At 33.4% G+C, this 22,976-nt stretch overlaps 1 long non-coding RNA gene across 2 annotated transcripts; it reads left to right on the forward strand.

The window, feature by feature from the left end:
- Positions 1-10,182: 10,182 nt before the first annotated feature.
- On the forward strand, positions 10,183-11,898 carry LOC108463168 (uncharacterized). 2 transcript variants are annotated; one of them, XR_008277661.1, is made up of 4 exons: positions 10,183-10,532; positions 10,615-10,753; positions 11,256-11,402; positions 11,653-11,898. It is a non-coding gene; the product is annotated as an uncharacterized LOC108463168 (long non-coding RNA). The 2 variants fall into 2 exon arrangements; XR_008277660.1 differs by having other exon boundaries at positions 10,186-10,532; positions 11,649-11,898.
- The last annotated feature ends 11,078 nt before the right edge of the window (positions 11,899-22,976 follow it).

A 22,976-nucleotide genomic window follows, 5' to 3' on the forward strand; every position in this document is an offset into this window, starting at 1 on the left:
TGTTTTTTGTTTCTTATGACCAGATCTGCTCCAGGAACTCTTGTGTTTGATTCAGAGATTGAAAAGTCTGCGAGAGCTAATCGCAAGGAAACAAAGTTCAAGAAAAAGCAGTTAGCAGTGGTTGGGACTCAAAGTAATCCACCGCCAAGAATCAGAATCGACAACGAAGCAGAGTTTAGGGTTAACGAAAACCCTACTCAAACTTTTGAAAGTGAAAAATTAGAAGTCGATTCCCCAGAATAAGTGCTTAATGCTAGGGTTGGCGTAAACCCTAATTTAGCACCTCAACCTATGGCTCAGACAATTCAGAAACTGGCTGAAGCGCCGACGGAACAACCGCCACTATGCATCGCATATCCTACTATGGATACTGATCTTGAATTAAAGTCAGGCTTGATCCAGCTATTGCCAATTTTTCGGGGGGTTACAGAATGAGAATCCCCACAAGCATTTAAAAGAATTCCATATGGTTTTCCTTAGTATGAAACCTTAGGGGGTAACTGAGGACCAAATTAAATTGCGCGCTTTCCTTTTTTCCTTAGCAGATTCTGCTAGGGAATGGTTATTTTATTTACCCCCTGGATCTGTAACGACTTGGGCTGAATTGTCTCGTTTGTTTCTTAATAGGTTTTTCCCAGCGTCGCGTGCAGCCGAGTTAAGAAGAGAGATCGTGGGAATAAGGCAAAAATACGCAGAGTCTCTGTACGACTACTGGGAGAGATTTAAAAAGTTATGTACAAGTTGCCCACAACACGGTATAACGGAACAGTCTTTGCTCCAGTACTTTTATAAAGGCCTAAAACCCATGGAGATAAATATGGTAGACGCAGCGAGTGGAAGCATTGGTCAACATGACTCCAAAACAAGCAAGAGACTTAATCTCCACGATGGTTGCAAATTCTCAGCAATTCTGAGCCAACCCTAAACCCCCTAGAAGGGTTCACTAGCTAAGTAATTCGACCTTAGAAGATAAGGTTGATAGAATTGTTAATATTCTGAATTCTCTTGTTGCAGAAAAAGTAAAGACAGCCCGAGTATGCGGAATATGTGCTACCCTTGAACATACAACTGATGCATGTCCCAGTTTGTATGATGATACTGTGGCTCATTTAGATACTGTGAGAAATTTCTCTGGGCCACCACAAAGGCGATACGACCCTTACGCTAATACCTACAACCCAGGATGGAGGGATCAACCTAGTTTAAGTTATGGGGCCAACCCACGACTTAACCAGTCAAACCAAAATAGGTTTCCACAATAGCCTCGAGATTCAGGTAATTCTCTAGAAACCATGATCAATAAATTAGCAGCTAATGTCCTTGATTTTCAACAGCAAACTAGAGAGACGAAGGATTTCCAACAGAAAACTGAGGCATCCATAAGGGAGTTGACCATGTCAATCGAGAGATTAAACTTGCAAGGGAAGCTGCCGTCACAAATAGAACCTAATCTAAGACAACACGTAAATGCAGTGACGTTACGAAGTGGAAAGGTACTGGAACCAATTCCTGGCAGAAATCTTGGCCAAGAAATAGCCCAGGAAAAACCCAAAAATGACGAACAAGTCCAAGCAAAACCCCCACTACCAAAAATCCAACCTCCATTCCCAGGACGATTAAACCAGTGTTGAAAAAGTAAGGAAGACAAAGAGATCCTCAAAACATTCAAAAATGTCGAGATCAATCTATCACTGTTGGATGCCATCAGATAAATTTCACGGTATGCCAAGTTCCTCAAAGAGCTTTGCACCAACAAACGAAAACTAACAGGTAATGAAAAGGTAAGTGTTGGTGAGAATGTATCCGCAGTGCTACAACGGAAAATGCCGGCAAAATGCAAGGATAAGGGTATGTTCGCTATACCATGCAAAATAGGCCATTTGGGGATCAAAAAGGCCATGTGTGATTTACGGGCCTCCATAAATGTTATGCCTTATTCTATTTATGAATCACTTAATGCGGGTTTTTTTGACAAAGACAGGTGTTATCATTCAGTTGGCAGACAGGTCCATTGTGCATCCCGAAGGAGTCCTCGAGGACATATTAGTCAAAGTTAATGGGTTTATCTTCCCTGCAGATTTCTATGTGATAAAAATGGAGGAGGATAACGCTCCTAGGTCTTCAGACATCTTGTTAGGGCGACCTTTGCTTAGTACTGCGAATACTAAGATTGACGTACGAAGCGGAACCCTCACGATGGAGTTTGATGGAGAGATCGTGAAGTTTAACATTTATGGCACTATTAGTCACCCAAGTGAAGTCGTGGTCGTAAACCGTGTCGACATAATTCACTCATCAGTAGAAAAAACTTTTGAGTCATCTTATAGAGATAAATCTAAAATAATGTTTGATGATTTTGAATCTGTTAATAAATTATTGGCTCCTATGGATACTAAACTTCTACCTTCTATTGTGCAGGCACCAGATCCGAAATTAAAACTACTTTCCAAGCATCTCAAAGTCACATTTTTAGAGAATGATGAGACCATTGCCGACTTAAAAGGGATCAACCCTTTGGAGGAAAATACGAAACTAAAGAAAGAGGAGCAAGGACAATTAAACCCAAATATGGTGGGCCTGATAAAAAATGAGAATTTCCAAGCCCATACGAACGAAAGAATTCAGTTGGAACAGCCCCAATACTAGTTGAGGCATCGTACTAACGACGTTAAATAAGCGCTTGTTGGGAGGCAACCCAATTTTTTTTATTTATTTTATCTTATTATTTTATTATTTATTATTTTTAGATATTAATAAAATTCTCTTCTTCTAGGTAAACCGAAACGAAGATAGGAAGAAAGGAGAAACGACAAATCTGCAGCCAAACAGCCCCTACTCGACACTTTTGGCCAGCAACTAGCGGATCTCATTGCCATCAAACGTGAACGACAGTAATTATACGGGGAGTTCCTCTACACCTTTTTCTCCTATTTTATTTATTCCACATCGAGGACTATGTGTTTTAAGTAGAAGGGAGGCATTCCTCATTATTTTTGTCATTTTAGATGCTAAATTTTTGTTGTTGCTACTGATTTGGCTGTTGCTGCCCATATTTTTTTAAAGCATATTTTGCCTCTTTTCATGCCCAAGAATTTGACCACGACTTGCCCACTGTTTGACCCACATGCATGAGTCTTATCTACTGAGTTAATTATGATTTTGCTTGATAGATTTCATCTCCACTGTTTTATTTCTTTTAGTTTAAATAATTATGATTAATGGAGTTAACCCAATCTTGATTTGGTAAATTTGATTAAGTCTAAATATAAAGAGAACACTTAATATAATTGCATGCTTAAAATATGTTCATGACTATTAATGTGGTTACTGAAACTTATTTTTAACACTTGATTGTTTTTCCTAAGTCCTCCAAAATTAAAATTTCGTTTAATAATAATAATGTTTCTGTGGTTATGAGTGTATCTTAAGACGTGACTAGCTGAGTAACTGGGGTAGGGTGCTTGGGTTGTCATCCTATTTCGCGTCAAAAGGTTGTGTGACGTGTTAGGTAAAACTCCACTAACCGGAATTAATTTCTAAGAATGTGTTGGGCTGAGTAACCGGGGTGAGGTGCTTGGCTGTCATCTCTCTTCGCATCAAAAGGTTCGATATGTTCTTAGGAAAAATAAAAATTAGGAATGTGTTGGGCTGAGTAACCGGGGTGAGGTGCTTGGCTGTCATCTCTCTTCGCGTCAAAAAGTTCAATATTTTTCCCTAAGTAAAAGTAAATAAATAAAGTTGAAATTAAAGTAAAAGAAAAAAAAAGAAAAAAATAATAAATAAATATGCATTAATAAAATTGGGGACTAAAGGGAGAAATAAAAAAGGTGTCTTGATAGGTTTGGTAAATTACCTAGTTTTCATGAAATAATCTAAGTTGATCTTAATTTTTGTGTGTTAATTGGAATACTTTTCAATTTTACTTAAAGCAAGCTAAGGGTTCTCTTTATTTTTCATATGCATTTTGACTAATTCTTATAAAACTTTGGAGTAGTATTTCTTTCGTGGCAGGATTTAATTTTCACAATGGATACGAACCATACTTGAGGGCAAGCATGGGCTAAGTAAGGGAAATTTGATAATGCTATAGAATAACGTATTTTTATGAATTAATCATGTGTTTATACTGGGCTTGATCCTACTAATTTGAGCTATTTATGTCTTTTTATCGATTAGGGACTGATTTGGAGGCAAAAGCAAAATTAATGGAAAAAAGTGCGAATTTGGAGACACAATGGGCTGATATACGACACAAGAAAAAGATTGTGCCAAAAGTGCAAGCATGGAAGACACAAGGACTAAAAACGCAAAAAACAAGAGATTTTATTTTATAAGACTCCATTTTATTTATATTAGGATAATTAATATTAAGATAATTATTAGGATATTTAATTTTAGGATTTTATTTTAATTATTAGGATATTTAATTTTAGGATTTTATTTTAATTATCTTTATTTATCTTTAATTAAATGTATTTATCTTTTTAGAACTTAAGTTAAATTAGACTATCTCCCTAGCACTATAAATAGGGGGTGAAGTGACTCTATTTGGGGTGTTCATCTTTTTCGGTAAACACTCTCCCCCTGAAAGTCTAGGCTTTTGTTTCTTCATATTTTCTTTCAATAAAATTTCATTTTCCATTTTTATATTTATTTTTTTTTCCACCATTATCATGAGCCACTAAAACCTATCTAGCCGAAGGTTGTCAATATTCCCCAAAAAGGGTTCTTGAGGCCTAGAATCCGTACTTAGCCTTCTTGCCAAGTATTCATCGTTTCTCTGCACTACGGGTTAACGCTTCCGTCCATGGCCCTTAAGAAGTAAGCTTTTTAGCATATGCAAAGGCGGCCATTTTGTATGTTTTGGAAGGATTGCACAGTCGGTTTGTTACCTTACTACGTCAGAGCTTGGCGAGCCAAAGAGACAAAATGGAGTGGGATTCGCCATTAAGAAGTGTTGATCTAGCATAGATTACTGGCTAGAGTTAGGTTACCTAAAAATCGTAAGTCTAATCTTTGGAGCTGGTGGTCGTAGGTGTCCTCCTCCACTATAACTGGCTTACTTGAATTGAAAAGGGTTACTTAAAAGCCAAGGATTGAACCCAAGGCGGAACAAGACAACCAGAGGCTGAAATCTCGCCACATAAGAAACTTTCTCTTTTCCCAACTCTATTTATTTTTCCTCATTTCAATTTCTGCAATTTATTTAATTTTGCAAATTCAATTCACTTTAAATTCTGTTTTTATTTTTCTAGATTCTTAATTTTATTTTTTATTTTTTAGGAACGCAGGTTTTCTTGGCCAAGAAATTGTTTAGGATTTCAAGAACGAGCATTCGTACAATTTGATCCCTAAGGATTCGACCCTACTTCCCCTTTACTATTATTTTTACTATTTTACAGGGAATAGGATATTTTTGGTGCTTTCAACGACGCATCACCTATTATCCATAAGCATCATGAATCCACTTCAATTACACAAGACATAAGCATATATATATATGCACATGATTCAAACATACCAATTATACCAAAGTTAAGCCATCACCCATGGCTATATATATACAAACCAAAATATAGACAATTATAATGCCAATTCATTTGGCCAACATCATTATCAAATCATAATCAACATAACTCAAAGTCCTTGTACATGCCATATGATCCAAAACATAGTTTCAAAAGTACCAAAGTAATAGTAGATAGTGTGTTGAAGTCTCCTACATTCCCAAGTTCGAGCTCATTTTGAAATCACTATAAAACATGGAAAAGCAACAAAGTAAGCTATATAGCTTAGTAAGCTCGTATGCTAACAATAAGCAACTATCACAATTCATTAATCATTCAAATAAAAGAAAACTATATATAACAATTCTCTTAAATTTCAAAGATATCAAATGCTCATTCATATAACTTACCAGAGAACGTATCAGTTCTATAGTTTCACTAGTCAATTCGTTACTGTACGTAACTATACCATCTCCTACCAATCTCATACTCAACCACATCTTTCATTTACCCTTTGAACCATTCGAAATAAAAGTTGGATACTCAAGGTCTCACACGATAAGTACCTATACCATAACCCGAAGCCAAATTGAGGTAACTTTTTCGAAATTCTGATATCATGGTCCGAAGCCAAATCAGTCGATATGCATGGCCCAAATCCAAATCGGTATATCTCACACTCAAAGTGCTAATAACATGGCCCGAAGCCAATTCAAAGTATACTAAATGACATGTCACTGGCATCCTAAACTGTTCTTAAGGTTCAACCAGGATTCCAATTGTAGGATCATTGTCAAATCATTTAAAAACTCGTCCTTAACCACATAATCAAAATTCATGCTATAACAATGCATATCAAATACATTTGAAGCAAAATTAAAACCTACGAACTTACCTCGTATGTTAAAACGACGAATTGAGTCAATTAATCAATAACTTTATCTTTTCCCCAATCCAAATTTGTATTTCTCCTTTCTTGATCTAAATATATTTAAAATTAACTTATTTAATCATCTATTCATTCAGTTTAGTCCAAAACACACTTTAAAACACATTTACACTTTTGCCCCACATATTTCACATTTTTCACAATTTAGTTCTTATTTCATAAAATCACAAATTAATGAAATTCACAATAAACCCATGCTAGCCGAATTACCATAATTCTCCTAGCAGCACATATTTTTCATTTATTTCACATTTTAACCACTAACTTTACACATTTCTCAATTTAATCCTTATTTTTCATTTTCACTAAAAATCACTTTACAAAACTTGTTTATCAATCATCAAGCATTCAAAATCTATCATCAAACATCAAAATAAACATGTATTCATCAATGGCATCATTCAAAATCTTTAACATTTTTGCAAAATAGCCCCTGGGTTAGCTAGTACTAGATGCAACGATCACAAAAATATAGAATTCTTTAAAAACAGATTAAAAATACATACCCAATTGATAGAAATAAGAATTCCAAATGAAGAGCCCTAGATATGTTTTCGTACCTTCAATTTTCGGTGCAAGAGGATGAATTAAAAGATGATAAACTTGTTTTCTTTATTTTTACTTAACTTAATACATAATTTACTATTTTAACCTTAGATTAAAACATTAAAATTCACATGTTTTATGTCTGTAAATGTCCACTCACAATTATAATGGTTAATTACAACATAAGGACCTTAACTTTAATAAACCATATCTATTAGACACCTTTAGCTATTAGAACTCAAGTTTTACGCTTTACGCGATTTAGTCCTTTTTATCAAATTAACTATTCAAACGATTAAATTTCTTCACGAAATTTTCACACAGCCATTCAATCATATTGTAAATACTAAAATAATAATAAAATAAATATTTTGACCTCATATTTGTGGTCCAAAAATCACTGTTCCGATTTGACTAAAAACGGGCTGTTACATAAATAACATTATTCAATGCTAATATTTTTCTAGAAGTAAGTTTAAGTAAAATATTTCCTTTACTGAGTATTTCTAAACTGTTAGTTTTCACTTTTAGCTACACTTTCAAACTCGGTGAATATTTTTTGTTGGCGTAGAAATATTTGGAAGTGTCTGTGTCTACAATCCACTCGACATTGTTCTCAACCAAGTTCACTTTGGAAACCATAGCGACTATTATCTCATCTAGATTTTCAACTATGTGCTTGTGGTTTGTTTTCACTCTAGTTGTCAAAAGGTTGGTAGAATTGATATGTTTTGCGTCCAAATTTGCCACACACAACAATTCACAAAGTTGTTGATTTTTTATTCTTCCCTGGTTTCTTGAAGTTGGCAACCTTCTTGTTTTGAATTATGCTTTCTTCTTTGAATTTTCAGTGTTGTTTAACCTGTTAAACTTGAGATCAGAACCAAATTCCACAAGATTAGCTTTTAAATGAAAGTCACTTGAAGAGGATGTAGTTGACTTCAAGTTTCTCAAAAAATATAACCATCATTTGAGACCAGCGTTGGCAGTTGGTTCCATCTAGAGGTTCCAGCTTGGAGAGATCAAGAATGTACTTGTTCATCGTGACAGACATGTTTAAATAGTAGTAGGACTTGCTTCTAAATTGTTGGAAATATACTATTGTAAAATGAAATCGTTAGTACTAACAGGATAAATAAATTGAGCATAAATAAATAAAATAATCACCATGTCATGGAAAAACCACTACCTCGGAAGCAAATCCTCCTTGATCAGTGTAATCGTGTAGTGGATGTCGCCCCCCAAGATTAACACAATACTCCAATATTCATACACTCGAATAAAGAAGGTGGAACACAACTAGTATTGCTCTCCTTGAACGGAATTGGAAAAATAGGTTGGAAAATAAAACTGAGGATTTGGTTGGGAAATTTGACCAGAAAAGATAATTGAAAAGAAAACAAGAGAGCTGAGAAAAGAAGAATGAGGTTGTTGTTTTCCTTATTATGTAAAATGAGGAGATTGACCTATTATTTAAATTATTTTTTGAAGGGGTAAAATCGTAAAGCACGCAGTGTCAGTTTCCATAAAATGCAACACCCAAAAACTGACCAGATGTTTCTGTAATAGTTAAAGAATTTTTCACAATTGAAAATATTCTAAAAATAATAAAATAAAATAAAAGAAATTTTTATCCATAAAGAAACATGTGCGGTATGTGTCGTGGACACATGTTAACATGAACATAGAACAGGCCAAACGGTGATGCGCGTGTGTTGGACTTTTAGCCCCAATTACTCAATAATGGTAGAAGGCAATGCTATATTTAAACTCTCTTAAAAGTCTTTTCTCAACCAATGTGGAATTACCTGCTTTGCATTACCAACAATGATCGTGGTCTCCCCATTCACTGCATTGCACCTCTTCCCTCTCCGTTTCCTGGTCAAAATTGCCCTTTGCGTTAACAGAATTGGAATTGTAACAGTGATTTAGGTTTTGTGGATGAAAGAAATCGGGTTCTGGTTTTTTCGTCTTAGTATCTACTGTATATTTGGTTTTGTTTGAATCGAAATAATGCTGCCATTAAGGTATAGTTGTTGCATTTGCTATTGTTGTTGTAATTTTTGTTTAAAGAATTTGGAGTTTGGTGGAGATGGACAGTAAAAGTTTTCCCAGTTCCAAACTTAAATAGCCTGAGAAGGGGTGGTTAATTAAATGGAATTTGCTATTGTTGTTGTTTTAATTTTTAACTTTCTTACTATATACTTTAAATTTTTAAATTTTTTATAATTTTTAAAAATATATAAAATTTGGAATTTGTATAAATATTTGAACTTTAAAATTTATTTTGAATTATTTTGTAATTTTGTTGAGAGAGAGACCAATTTGTTAATTTTCAAAATTGACATTTACCAAAGGGTATTTACACCAACCTATTATTTAAGTTATTCAAATTATTCAATTGTAAAATTTAACTTGACTTGAATTGAAACTCGAATTATTTATTCGAGTTGACTCTAAAAAGTTGAATAGCTCAATTCGATTAACTGTGGGTTATTTCTACTTGAGAAACCTGCATGGGCTGTTGCTGTTGCAGCTGTGGGTGTAATCCTAGGTTGGCCATTTTCAATCTTGGCATTTCTTCCACTGACCTTCTACTCTTTAGCTAAACAATTCAAACAAGCATTTCTTTCTAGTGCTGTCACCTCAATAGCTCTTCTTGTAAGTAAATTTAATCATTCCATTTGGTTATTATATCTAGATATATTGTTTTGATATCTTAACTTAGAGTTTGACATTAACATATTTGTAATTGGTTTATATTTAGTTTTTCCATTTGTTGTTTAATTGTGAATAATTGAAGTTCGTTCTCCAGGCACTCTCCATACTCGTTGATCACTGCTACTACCAATGCTGGACATCATCTGTTTTTAATCTCTTAGTATATAATGTATTAGGAGGTGGCGAGAGCCATTTGTATGGGACTGAGGGGCCACTTTTTTATATAAGGAATGGGTTTAACAACTTCAACTTCTGTTTCATCCTTGCTTTGCTTTTCCTAGGAATTCTGCCAAATTGCAAGGAAAAAGTATGCCCCTGACTTGCTTATTGTAATCTCTCCTCTTTATATATGGCTGGCATTTATGTCTCTGCAGCCGCACAAAGAAGAAAGGTACAATTAATCTTTATCCTAAATGTCTTTAGCAAATTTTGTTTATATTTTGTTTCCTGCTTTTCCCTGACATAAAATAGATAAATTAATAAAGAACATTCCAATATATGACTTTTAGAAGTTTCAAGGAGGGTTCAGAAATTGTTTTGGTCCAAAACTTTGGGCTAATTTGAATGGCATGTTTTGCAAGGGAACAAAACAGAGCACATTTGTCATTGTCTCTTTACGTGTCCTGAACAATCTTTAATATCGGTCTTGCCTGCTTCGATCTGTAATAGTCCATTATATTTAATTGTCATGCAGATTCCTTTATCCCATATACCCTCTTGTTTGTGTTTCTGCTTCTGCTGTCATTGAGAGTTTTCCTGATCTTTTCCGAGACAAATATAATCCCTACTATAATTCTATTATAGTTATGGTGGGCATTTTCTACACCAATTTAATTCTGTATGCCTACAGCACTAAGCTCTTATTCAAATGGTATTGGCATTTTTACGTAGATGGCCAAATTTCTTAGACCTGTGGCCCTGAGCCTCATATTATGTGCCTCACATTCACGTACATTCTCATTGATCAATGGCTATGCTGCTCCAATGGAGGTTTACAAGATCTTGGAGCACCATGATGATGCAGGAACTGGTAATGGATAATCTCTTATATGATGCACTATCCCTTGTTTCATTTTGTTATTAGTGAACCTACAAAGAAAAATGAATTTTCTTTTTGACAGCAATGTAGCGTTGACATATTTTTATGCATAACATGTTTTATTTATATGACTCACGATTTGGAGCCATCATTTGTTGCAATTTTCATGTTAGATAGATAGAACCTAGACTATCTTACATGCTCTTATTATTTCCTACTCAGGATAAATCCTCTACAGAAAGTTTAAAGGTTAACTTCCAAAAGGAAGTCAGACTAGAAATACGAAGCAAACATTTTTGTTGTTTAAAAATCTTAAATCGATGTATCTTTTAAAAATTTCATGCTTCAATAAATTATGGATATTCTCAATGATTATATAGGTTATAATGAGTAAAGACCTAGAAGAATAGAAAATGATATGTCTATAATCAATGACAGGAATTGTAGGAAAATATGGTTTCATTTATGGACTTATGTCTGAATTGTGTTCCAGTGCTTGAAAATTAAGTGCAAGTTGATGTGAATGACAATGTCCTGGAGATCATATGGGAAGATAATAATTAAAACATAAAGGTTATAGGGATGATAAGGAGAAGGAAGAGTTGGACTTTAAGGGTAAAAATGTGTCAAATCTAGTGAGGTTCGTCATGATATCTCCTTTAACCTTCATTTGACCCTTTGTGTTTTTCATATATGCTACTTATTTTCTTTTTGAGGCCTTTACAAGTCCATCAACATGAAACTGGACTTATGCCTGTCACTTATTTATAGTGACAGTAGAATTTACGATTAGCCTAGCATCAGTTTTTTTTATTATGGGTTTACTTTTTACTGATTTCACTTTCATTACAGTAGATGGTATAGTTAATTTCCTTGTTTTGCTCAGACAGGTGACCGAGATTCCGTTTAACAATTTTCTTTATTGCTGGAACAAGTCTTAACCAAGATCAAGATCAAAGTACTTCACTAAGTTATATATGCAGGCATTGCAATGAGAGGTGATGATGATTTGGGATTATATTCTCACCAGGATGAATTTTGTTTTAGAAATTGTAATACTTTGTGTGTGTCTCTGTGTGTGTGTTTTTTTATGTATTAAATTACATATTGAATCAATGTTTATGTATTAAATTAAATTCATTAATTTTATATTTAGTTTTGAAGTTTAAATTTTAATGGAAAATTTAATTTAATTAATATTTTTATTTATCATTAAAAGTATATAGTTTAAAGTTCAAATTTCAAAATTAAACATAATATAATATTTAACATAAAAATAAATATTATTTAATTAAAATAAAATAATTTTTTTAACGTTCATGATTTTTAGCGGCGTTTGTGAGAAAAGCGCCGCTAAAGGTCATGATCTTTAGCGGCGTTTGCGGGAAAAGCGCCGCTAAAGGTCATGGTCTTTAGCAGCGTTTTTTTAAATAAACGCCACAATTTTTTGCGGCGCCTGCTATAGAGGCGTTTTTTGCAGCGCTTGTGAAAACGCCGCTAAAGGCCAAAAAAACTGCCGCTAAAAGTCTATTTTCCTGTAGTGAAAATTTAATTTTTTTTTTATTTTTTCTCACCCCTACTAAAAAGCACTATAAAACCTAATTCATTAAGGCGGTACTTAACTTAGGACGAAAATAATTTTGGCTCCATAATTTTCGCAATGTTTCTTAGGGAAGTGTCACAATAGTTGTATATTTAACAGCGTTTCGACTCAAAACGCTATGGATTGTGGCTCCTTCAATATCATAATTATTATTGTAAAATTATATAATTAAAAAATACCTTTAAATATTTTAAATGTTTACTTTATAACTTTTATGTTATCATTCATTTTTTATATGTTTTCTTAATGTTATATATTTGTATTTTTAAAATATTTTCTTAATATTATATATTTATATTTTTGTTGTTGTTGTCAATAAGAAATGTCGGTATTTAAAAGGTGGAACCTTGCAAGAGTTGTATATTTGGCGACGTTTCTAGGAAAAGCGGCACAAATTGTGTCTCTTTTAATATTATAATTATTATATTAAAATTATGGTATGATAGTTTTAAATTTAATGTAATAATTTAAAATAAATTTTAAACAAAAATTAAATTAAAATAATAGTTAAATAATATTTATAATTATTTATGTTTATGATAATTTTATATATTTTTATTTTTTACCTAAAATTTAGGTAAAGTTTTTAAATTTTATTTAACCCATTCAAATTTTACTTAAGATTTTAAATTTTATTTATTTAAAATTATTAAAATATATTAATTATCCACATGTCGGTTAAATAAATTATACACATCAACTTTGGATCTTAGACCTTGTAATATATATATATATATATATTTGATTTGGAGCTTGTGATTTTCCTAATTCAAATGGTCAAAATTCTAAAAACAATAAAATCTTAAAATGAAAATCGAGTTTAGTTGATCGAGCCTTAACTCGATTGGCATTGATAGTATTAACAGTGCAGAATGATATAAATTCAAGTACACTTATATACGTTTATTCCCTCTTATTTAAAGGTTAGAGTGAAATTATGTAAAGTTAAAAATGAGTTTAATCACATATCTTTTCAAATAAAAATAATAAAATAAATATTCAAATAATCTTAAAATCTGAGAATCTTGCATGCCATTTTAGCTTTCATGCAATCAATATTTCAACTTAGTCTCTGACATGTTGGACAATTATATTATATTTACATAGAAAATGATGAATTAAATACTAAAATTAATAGAACTCATACTCATGTCTAAAATTAATTAATAAATTATACAATTATGTCATTTAAGTGCATTATCACTTTCACAGGCTTCTCTGTACACCAAAAATAAAGCCAAAAAAACATATCAATACCCGATCCAATGAAGTTGCGAACCTTATTATCATCAACGAGTCTAATAACGATTCTCCGTACGTTAAGACATTTTGACTTTATATGCAGATTTTGGCAATCAATGCTGCACATCATGACCATACTTTGAAACAATAAGATGAAGGCTCACTCGCGAATCTCCACCACCGTTTGGTGACGGAAATGTTAGAAATGCCAAGCCTTCCCAAACTTTTTAGGAGTACACACCACACTCAACCTAACTTCACCAGTTTTGTATCTATCTTTTTAATCACGCCGATTGGAGTCTTTAAAACGACCTATAAAAATAAAGGGAGTGAAACCCTAAAATTTTTCAGTCTGTATTGGAAAATTTTGAATGGGCTTCAATTTTATATATTAAGTTGAATAGCAAAATCTATCATCGTAAGACAAAAAGTAATTAATTACTTTCAATCGGTAAGAGAATTCGACAACAAAAGTTTAAAAAAAAAAGAACTAAAAATAGTGGCGGTTTAGTTATCTCATCTTCCACGATTTTGCAGAAAAAGATTTTAAGATAGTAAAATAATATTGTGAATGTCCTAGAAAATCTATCATCAAACATAACACAGGTTGTCAAAGTGTGGACGAATTTTTAAATAGAAACAACATTATAATAGTTCATGGATAAGGAGGTTGGCTTGATCCCCTTAAGTCAAGTTTAAAATAGATAATTTTTATCTTGGGTTTGTTGGACGGAGACTCAAATTTAAATTAAATTCTAAAATATTTCAATACACATTTGGTCTCAAAATTAATATCTTCTCTCAATTTGGATAGTTATTCATCAATTTTAATATAGTGCATTTGTATACATTAAATTTTAATTTTGATTCAATTTTTATATTTCAATAGCTTTATTATCTACATGACATGATTTTTATTAAATAATGTATAAATTGCTGGTATGACATTTTATTAAGCTAAAAACAAGTAAATTAATTTAAAATATTTCCACCTAGATTAAAAAAATAAACACACTTGAATAAACAGTTTCTTATTTCCCGTGAAATTTGTTTGTTTTTAACCTAGGTGAAAATGTGAAAAAGAAAACAGTTGTTGCTGCAGCTCTACTATTGGCTATAGTAGTCGTGAAAATGAAAGAAAAAAAAATAAGGAGAATAAAAGAAGAGAGAAATAGAGAAAAAATACTTATTTCTTTACATTAGATTACATAGTTTATTTATAATAATAAAAACTATACACAAATAAGGAAAATATGATATGATTCTATAATATTGTGCTAATTAATCCTAGAATCATAATATAATTATGCAAGATATCACAACTATTCACAACACTCACCCTCAAGTTGGTGAATCGATATCTTCTATTCCAAGTTTGCATGATTGTGACTTAAGCGATTTGGGGTTTGTAGGTCGTTGGTGCACATGGGAGAGGGGTTATTTTGTGGATACTAATATTTGTGAACGCTTGGATAGGGGAGTGGCAAATTCAGCTTGGTAGAGTTTTCCAGATTATTCTATCATGCATTGGCCACACTCGATGTCTGATCATTGCCCTATTGTGATAAACACGGTGGGTCAACGAAGTAGTATGTGAATGGGTAGTGGGAAATTTCATTTTGATGCAAATTGGTGATAGGAGGAATCGTGTGAAAAAAAATATGTAATTTATGGTCTTCTTCTATGGCTGATTTACCAAATAAACTAAATGGGTTGGGGAAAGCATTGGGAGAGTGGAACCGATGGACCAACAGAAATAGAGTAATGCATAAGCGGAAGTTAGAATTGCGGATGAATGAGCTTTTTACCAAAGATCCTGATGATGAGGTTCTTGTCGAATTATTGGATATTCAAATCGAGCTGAATTTAGAGGCAGGTAAGAAGAGCTGTATTGGGAGTAATGCGCTAGAGTTAATTGGCTCTCACATGGGGAAAAAATTACCATGTTTTTCCATAAGTTTGCTTGTGGGAGAAGGAAGCAGAGTAAGATTGATGGGATTGAAGGGAGTGGAGTGAGCTGGGTAACTGATAAGGATGGGATCCTAAAAGTTGCCTCTAAATACTTCATGGAGCTTTTCATGGCAACGGAGGAAGGGGATGCTTCCCGAATTTTTGAGCATGTTTAGGAAAAAGTGACGACAGAGATGAATGCCGAGTTGCTGAGACCACTCCAACCTAATGAAGTGTGGGCTACAGTCAAGTCTATGTCACCTCTTAAAGTCCTAGGTATTATGGGTACCCTGCTTTATTTTATCAAAAAATTTTCCATATCATAGGTAATGATGTTACAAGTTATTGTCTTGTGGTCCTTTGAGAGGAGATCTCTGTTGAAGAAATCAGTAGGACACATATTTTGTTGATCCCTAAGGTCAATAATCCCCATAGTATGACCTAGTACAGACCTATTAGCTTGTGTAATGTGTTGTATAAGATTATTTCCAATATTTTAGTTAACAAAATGGGTGGTTTTGGGGTGAGTGCATTGATGAGGCTTAGTAGGCCTTTGTCCCTGGTAGGCAGATATCAAATAACATTCTTGTTACCTATAAGATTTTATATTCCCTTAAGGTTAAAAGATTGGGTAAAGTTGGAAATTTTGTGCTTAAACTCGATATGAGCAAAGCTTATGACAGAGTCGAATGGGATTTTCTCACAAGAATGATGGTACATTTAGGTTTTCATGCAGATTGGATAAGTTTGATTATGAGATGTGTGTTTTCAGTCTCTTACATGATTGGGGTAAATCGTAATATTAATAGCTCTTTTTTTCCTTCAAAAGGTTTGTGACAAGGCAATCCTCTTAGTCCATACTAATTCTTGTTATGCGCTGAAAGTTTTTTAACTATTCTTAATAAAGCAAATGTAATCGGACGAATGAAAGGTGTGTGAAAAGGTTAGCAATAAATCATCTTTTCTTTGCCGATGATTGTGTTTTATTTGGTGAAGCTTCAAGGGAAGGGGTCAAAATGTCCTATAGGCTATCTCCGAATATGAGAAAAATTCAAGGCAAAAAAGTCAATTACGATAAGTCCCTAATTTATTTTGGTGCTAATATGGATTTGGGTGTTTGTGATGTGGTGGGAAGGTTTTTAGGGGTTTGGATCTTGACAAATCCAGAGAAATATTTGGGACTTCCTATGATGGTTGGTAGAGGCAAAAAGCAAGCATTTGTGTATTATTTAGACAGATTTCATAAGAAGGTGGAAGGTTGGGGAATGATATTTTTTTTGTATGGGTGGGAAAAGGGTCTTCATCAAATCGTTGTTATAGGCGCTACCTGTTTATGCTATGCAATGCTTTCTTTTTTTGAAAACTTTATGTACTTAGTTGGAATGCATTCTAAATAGATTCTAGTGGAGGAATAACAAAGCAAGTCGTGGCATACATTGGTCTGATTAGCATCGACTTTGCTTACCTAGGGCCTAAGAGAGGTATGGGTTTTCGTGATTTAGCCAAGTTTAACATTGCATTATTAGCCAAGCAGTGTTGGCAAATTATTAATAACGGTGTTTGTTTGTTGGCTAAAGTACTAAAAGCTAGATATTTTCCCATACAAACTTTATGTCACCAAGATTAGGGTCTTACGCTTCTTTTACCTGGAGGAATATTTTGGGTGCGAAAGGCTTGATTGAATCGAGCATTAGTTATAAGATTGAGATGGTAGTGGTGTCAATATCTAGAACGATGCTTGGATTTTTAGACCTGGAGATGGGAGAGTTTAGTGTAGGAATATTGATAGAAATTTCACTACAGTCTCTCAGCTCATTAATCCTGATACTTGTACCCAGATTCAGGATCATGTTAAGGCTATTTTTTAGAGTAACCAAGCTAAAAAGGTACTGACGATCCCTTTCACTCGAACAAAATTTGTTGATATATTGATCTATAAGTATGAAGGGTCGGGTGAGTACTACCCAAATAGCGGTTATAAGTTATTGGTTGAACATGCACCCCAACCAAGCGTTCCTCAGTCTATGAGTGCCCCTAATCTTATTACAACACTTCTTACAAATTTATGGGCTTTACATATTCCAGAGAAGCTTAAAATTACATTTTGGAGAATTATATATAATTTATTACCTACTTTTGATAACCTAGCTAAACGAATTATACAGATTGATAAACTATGTCCTCTGTGCAAAAAGGCTGATGAAACTGTGGATCATATTCTGAGGTATTGTACTTTTATGAAATAAGCTCTGGCCACTTTGAACATCAAGATGCTTCCTGTGGATCAGTATGCAGATTATAGAATATGGTTAGTAATGGGTTTTAATCTCCTTACTGTTAAGGGAAATGAGGCACTTGTGATTACTTACTGGGAAATTTGGTACACGTGAAATAGATTGATGCATGATGGTATCAAGTAAAATGCATAAGAATTGGTGGTTTTTGTTAAGGGTTATCAACTGGAGTTAGAAGCCCTTGAGAGTTTAAAGCCCTCTTCTTTTGTCTCGAACCAGGATATTTAGGCACCTTCGATCCTAAACAATGTTAAGCTAAACTATGATGCCTCTTTCATTGCTACTCTCAAAAGATCTATTTCGAGTGCTATAACTAGGAATGGAAGTGGGGAAATTTTAGCAGCTTGCACTTATCCAAATTATGGTGTTGTAGATACTTTCACAACGGAGGTGCGGGCCTGCAAGTAAAAGGTGGCCTTTTCCCAAGAGTTGGGATTTCGATTGATAGTTGTGGAAGATGATTTGCTTACCATTACAAAAAAGTTACACAACACAAGTTCGAATAAATCAATGGTGGGGCTGATTATTCAAGATATCAAAGAGAAAGCACGAGGGTTTGATTTTTGTACCTTTGGCTATGTTGTACGTTTGGTGAATATAATAACACATACTTTAGCATGATATGGGCTTCAGGTTTCAGAACTAAGGTACAGGATTGAGGAAGCCCTAGTAGAGATTGAGCATGCGTTAAACCTGGACTAGCAAAAATGGGTTTCATGAAGCGCTGAGAGATAGTTTCCAACGTTTTCGCTCTTAAGTTTTTTTGGAGATTATCTTATCCTTTTCTCTCCAATAGTCTTTCAAGAAAGCGTTTCCTGTGGTTTTCTATTGTTTCTTCGGGCATATCTTTGATGGATTTGAGTTTACAGGAGACAATTCATTTTATGGTTTTCATCTAGAGGATTAGGTTGGGGAAGAGACTCTCTGTAGAGTGGGGTGTGTGTTATTTTTCTTTATAAACTATTTTATTTTTCTTACTCGAGTTGTGTGTTGATTAATTTGTTTTGTTTTTGACTTGCTAGAATGCATCAGTTCCTATATGGAGTAATTGTTCCCCACTTTTTACTTCAATGAAGGCCAGTTAATATTCCAAAAAAAAAAATCTTGAAATACAGTACTTGTTAGTCCCTTTTTGAGTACATCCGCCAACTGATCCTTGGTTGAAACGAATGAAGTGCATATCAGACCACTGTTTAGTTTCTCCTTGATAAAATGTTTATCAACTTCAATATGCTTTGTTCGATCATGTTGAACAAGGTTATGAGCAATATGAATGGCTGATTCATTATCACATTACAACCTCATGGGTCATTATCATTTTATTTTTAAGTCATCTAAGATTAAATTCAACTAGAGTAACTCACATATTCCCAAAGCCATTGATATGAACTCTGCTTAAGCGCTTGATCTCGGTACCATGTTTTATTTCTTACTTCTTCATGCTACAAGATTCCCACCAAGGAGAGTACAGTAACCAGACGTTGATCTCCTATTGACCAAAGATCTTGCGTAATTTACATCAGTATAAGCTTCTAATGTTACGCCTATGCCTGTTCGTTATTTAAACAAAATTCCCCTTCCAAGGTTGCCTTTCAAGTTTTGTAATATCATGTTTACTACTTTGAGGTGTGATTATTTGGGATTGTGCATAAATTGGCTAACCATGCTCTCTGTAAATGCTATATATGGTCTTATGTGTTCTAGATTTATCAACCTCCTAACAAGCCTCTGATAGGATCCTCTATATACCATGGGATCTTCTAAAGCATCACATAATCTATGATTGAATTTGATTGGCGTCTCAACCAGTTTACAACCCATTTCCCTATTTCTTTCAACAAGTCGAGTATATTGACCTAACGTCTAATGTATTAGTCATTTTAGTATATTTTTGCACTTAAGAAGCTTGTTTTTTAGGCATTTTAATATTAATTATTGCATTTTCAGTAGTTAGTAGCTAAGTAGTAAAAGTTAATAAAATAAGTGTTTTAGAGACAATTTTTGAATATTAGTAACCTATTAGGCTGACACGGGCCTTAGGTAGGTTTAATTTATGTATTTAAGTGTGCGAGATGCTTAATTTAGGCTCAATTGACGTGCGAACTTGGGGTAAGTGTTGCACAAGCTTCCCAAGTTGTGAAAGCACAAAAAGAACGTCCAAAGCCACAAAAATGACTACTATGGTGTGATGCAATCCTTGTGTTAAGCCATAACAGCCCCTGTGTTGAGCTATAGTAGCCTATGTTGAGCCATAGCCTGAATGTGGGTCAACAGCAATGATCATGTCAGCAACTGTATTGTGGCAAATTCTAGTAGAATTTATTTCTTACTTGTACACAAAGTATCGGAGGCATATCAAACATAAAGTGCACATATTTTAGCCTATAAAAATAAGGCTCCTGTATACAAATTAGTGCAGATTTAGACAGATAGTTTTTACAATTTAGTTTACTTTGTATTTTCTTTTTCATGTTTTCTTAGTTGGAACTTTTCTATTCTGATGTTAAGGCAATTGCTAGCGGAGATTGCTCCAAAATTGCACTTGAATATATATATTCATGAGCATTCACTTATCACTTCTCATCTATTCTTTTATTTATATTTCGTTGATCTGGCCAATTGATGTTTACATGAATATTAGAATAGATTATTATGCTTTATTTATATCTTGCATGATTCAGTTATTTAATTGATTTATCGATTAAGTGATTATTTATCTAAATTTTTTTGTTTATTTAAGAGTACTTAGTATATTAAGGAGTGACGCCCCTTATAAAATATTTAAATAGGTGAGACTGGAAGGGCATCCTATCGTGTATAACTTGTGCAAAGCAGTGAGCTTGGGAGGGTATTCCTATGCCTAGGAAGAGATCGGAAGGGTGATTTATGTAGTAACCCTTAGTGAAAATGAGACCAAAAGGATATTTTTAGCTAACGGTTATAAATAACTCAATCGAGGATAATTAATTATTTAATTAGATAATTAGGGATTTAATTGATCACAGGCTAGAGGCTTGTATTGTCGACACTAGGAATAGAAAATTTCATTAGGTTAATTAATTTAATTAGTTTAATTAATACCTTAATTTTGTTTAATACTACTAATTTGTGATTATATTAGGTTAGTAATTATTTTCAAAAATTAATTTAATAATAATTTCTCTAATGTGCAATCCCTTGGGTACGATCCTCGGAATACTTTCATGTGTTCCGTTGTAACAGTTACTATATTACAATTTGACATGTACACTTGCAGATACTGCACTTAAATAATTATATTTTTATTTGCATAATTCTTTTACTCTAAATGATAACACATTTAAAGGGGATCATATGTACTTTTGTTGGGAGTTGAAAATTCCTTACTTTGAATGCACAACTTCAATGCCTAGGAAGTGATTTAATTTTCCTAGATCTTTGATGTCAAATTACTTCAAGAGACATTGTTTCAAATTGTTTATATTTTCTACATCATTACCCTTTATGATGATATCATATGCATAAACTAACAATGTTGTAACTCTCCCAAAATTCGAGTGTCTTATGAATAAGGAATAGTCTCCTAATGCCTTAGTTAGATTTTTTGGTGTAGGAATTGTATGGAGATTGGTTAGGAAGGCTCTATGGTTTGGGATAGATTTTGATAGGAAATGAAAAGATACAATAGGTGTTTTGTGCAAGTTCTTGTTCCCTTCCTAAGTGCAATTGGCGGGTCTTCAATACTCTTTTTTTTGTTCACCTATTGGTTCAATTGGCTCAACACTTGGTGTGACACTGTCAATTGGTTTGGAAGTGGTTTCAAGAAATTGGGCAATAGCATGAATAGAAGATTGTACCTGTATTGGTCGAGAGACTAGCATTTTCTTCTTGGAATAAGCATGCAATACTTGAATGTTATCTTGATTTCCCTTATCTTTCATCATTTCAACTGATTTGGCTAACTCGATTACCGGAGAAGTTAAAGAAGTAAGAGAAGTAGACTCACTAAGAATAAATTCAGATGCCATCAATGGTTTTGATTGTAATGAAATGGGCCCATAGACAGTTATAGGTATAGGCTTATCAAGAAGAAACATATCTTTTGCTTTATCTTCATTCAAGGTCTCCCCTTAAAGATAAGTCTGTTGAAAATAGGATTCATTTTCGACAAAAGTAACATTAGTTGAGACAAAAAAAAAATAGTACGTGGGTGAAAACATTTATAACCCTTTTGTGTGGAAGAATGTCCGATAAAAATGCATTAAAAAGCACGTAGATTAAATCTACTCCTATTGTGAGATTGAACATGAACAAACGCAACACACCTAAAGATTCAAGGAATAAGATTATTTGAAGTACAAAATTTTGAGAAAATTTTTGTGAGAATATCAATTGAACTTTTGAACTCAAGGAAACGTGTTGGGAGCCTGTTAATAAGATGGGTAGTGGATAATACCACTTCACCCCAGTATTGTTTTGGAACATTCTTGTGAAGCAAGAATACTCTAGTGATTTGTAAGAGATGGCCACTCTTTCACTCAGCCACTTCGTTTTGTTGTGGAGTGGTAACACATGAGGATTCATGAATAATCCCTATTTTTTCAAAGAATGGAGAAAGGTTTAATTGAAATAATTCTTTGAATTGTCCGATCAAAATATCTTAATTTTCACATCAAATTGAGTATTGATTATGTTGTAAAAATTAGGAAAACAATGCTAACATTGGATTTATTTTTCAAAAGGTAAAGCCATGTCATTTGGGTACAATCATTAATAAATAAAACAAACCACCTAGCATCAGAAATATTTGGAATCGTAGAAGGCCCTTAGATATCACTATGAATGAGAGAAAAAGGAACAAAGATTTTTTTATTTCTTATTGAAAAAGAAATACGTTTGTATTTGGCAAGTTCACAATCATTGCAATGAAAGGTGTCAAAAGCTACCTTTAAATAAATAAGAAAACATCAACTTGGGCACCCTAAAAGATGGATAACCTAAATGATGATGAAGAAGACAAATTTTATTTTGGTTTGACGTGACAGACTCAGAAAATATGATATAGATATGGGATTTTCACCTCCGGTTATACTGCTTTGTTTTTTTAAGAAGTAGAGACCATCTCTCTAACTAGCATGTCCAATTA

Source organism: Gossypium arboreum, chromosome 13, assembly GCF_025698485.1.
Source record: "Gossypium arboreum isolate Shixiya-1 chromosome 13, ASM2569848v2, whole genome shotgun sequence".
Taxonomy (NCBI): domain Eukaryota; kingdom Viridiplantae; phylum Streptophyta; class Magnoliopsida; order Malvales; family Malvaceae; genus Gossypium; species Gossypium arboreum.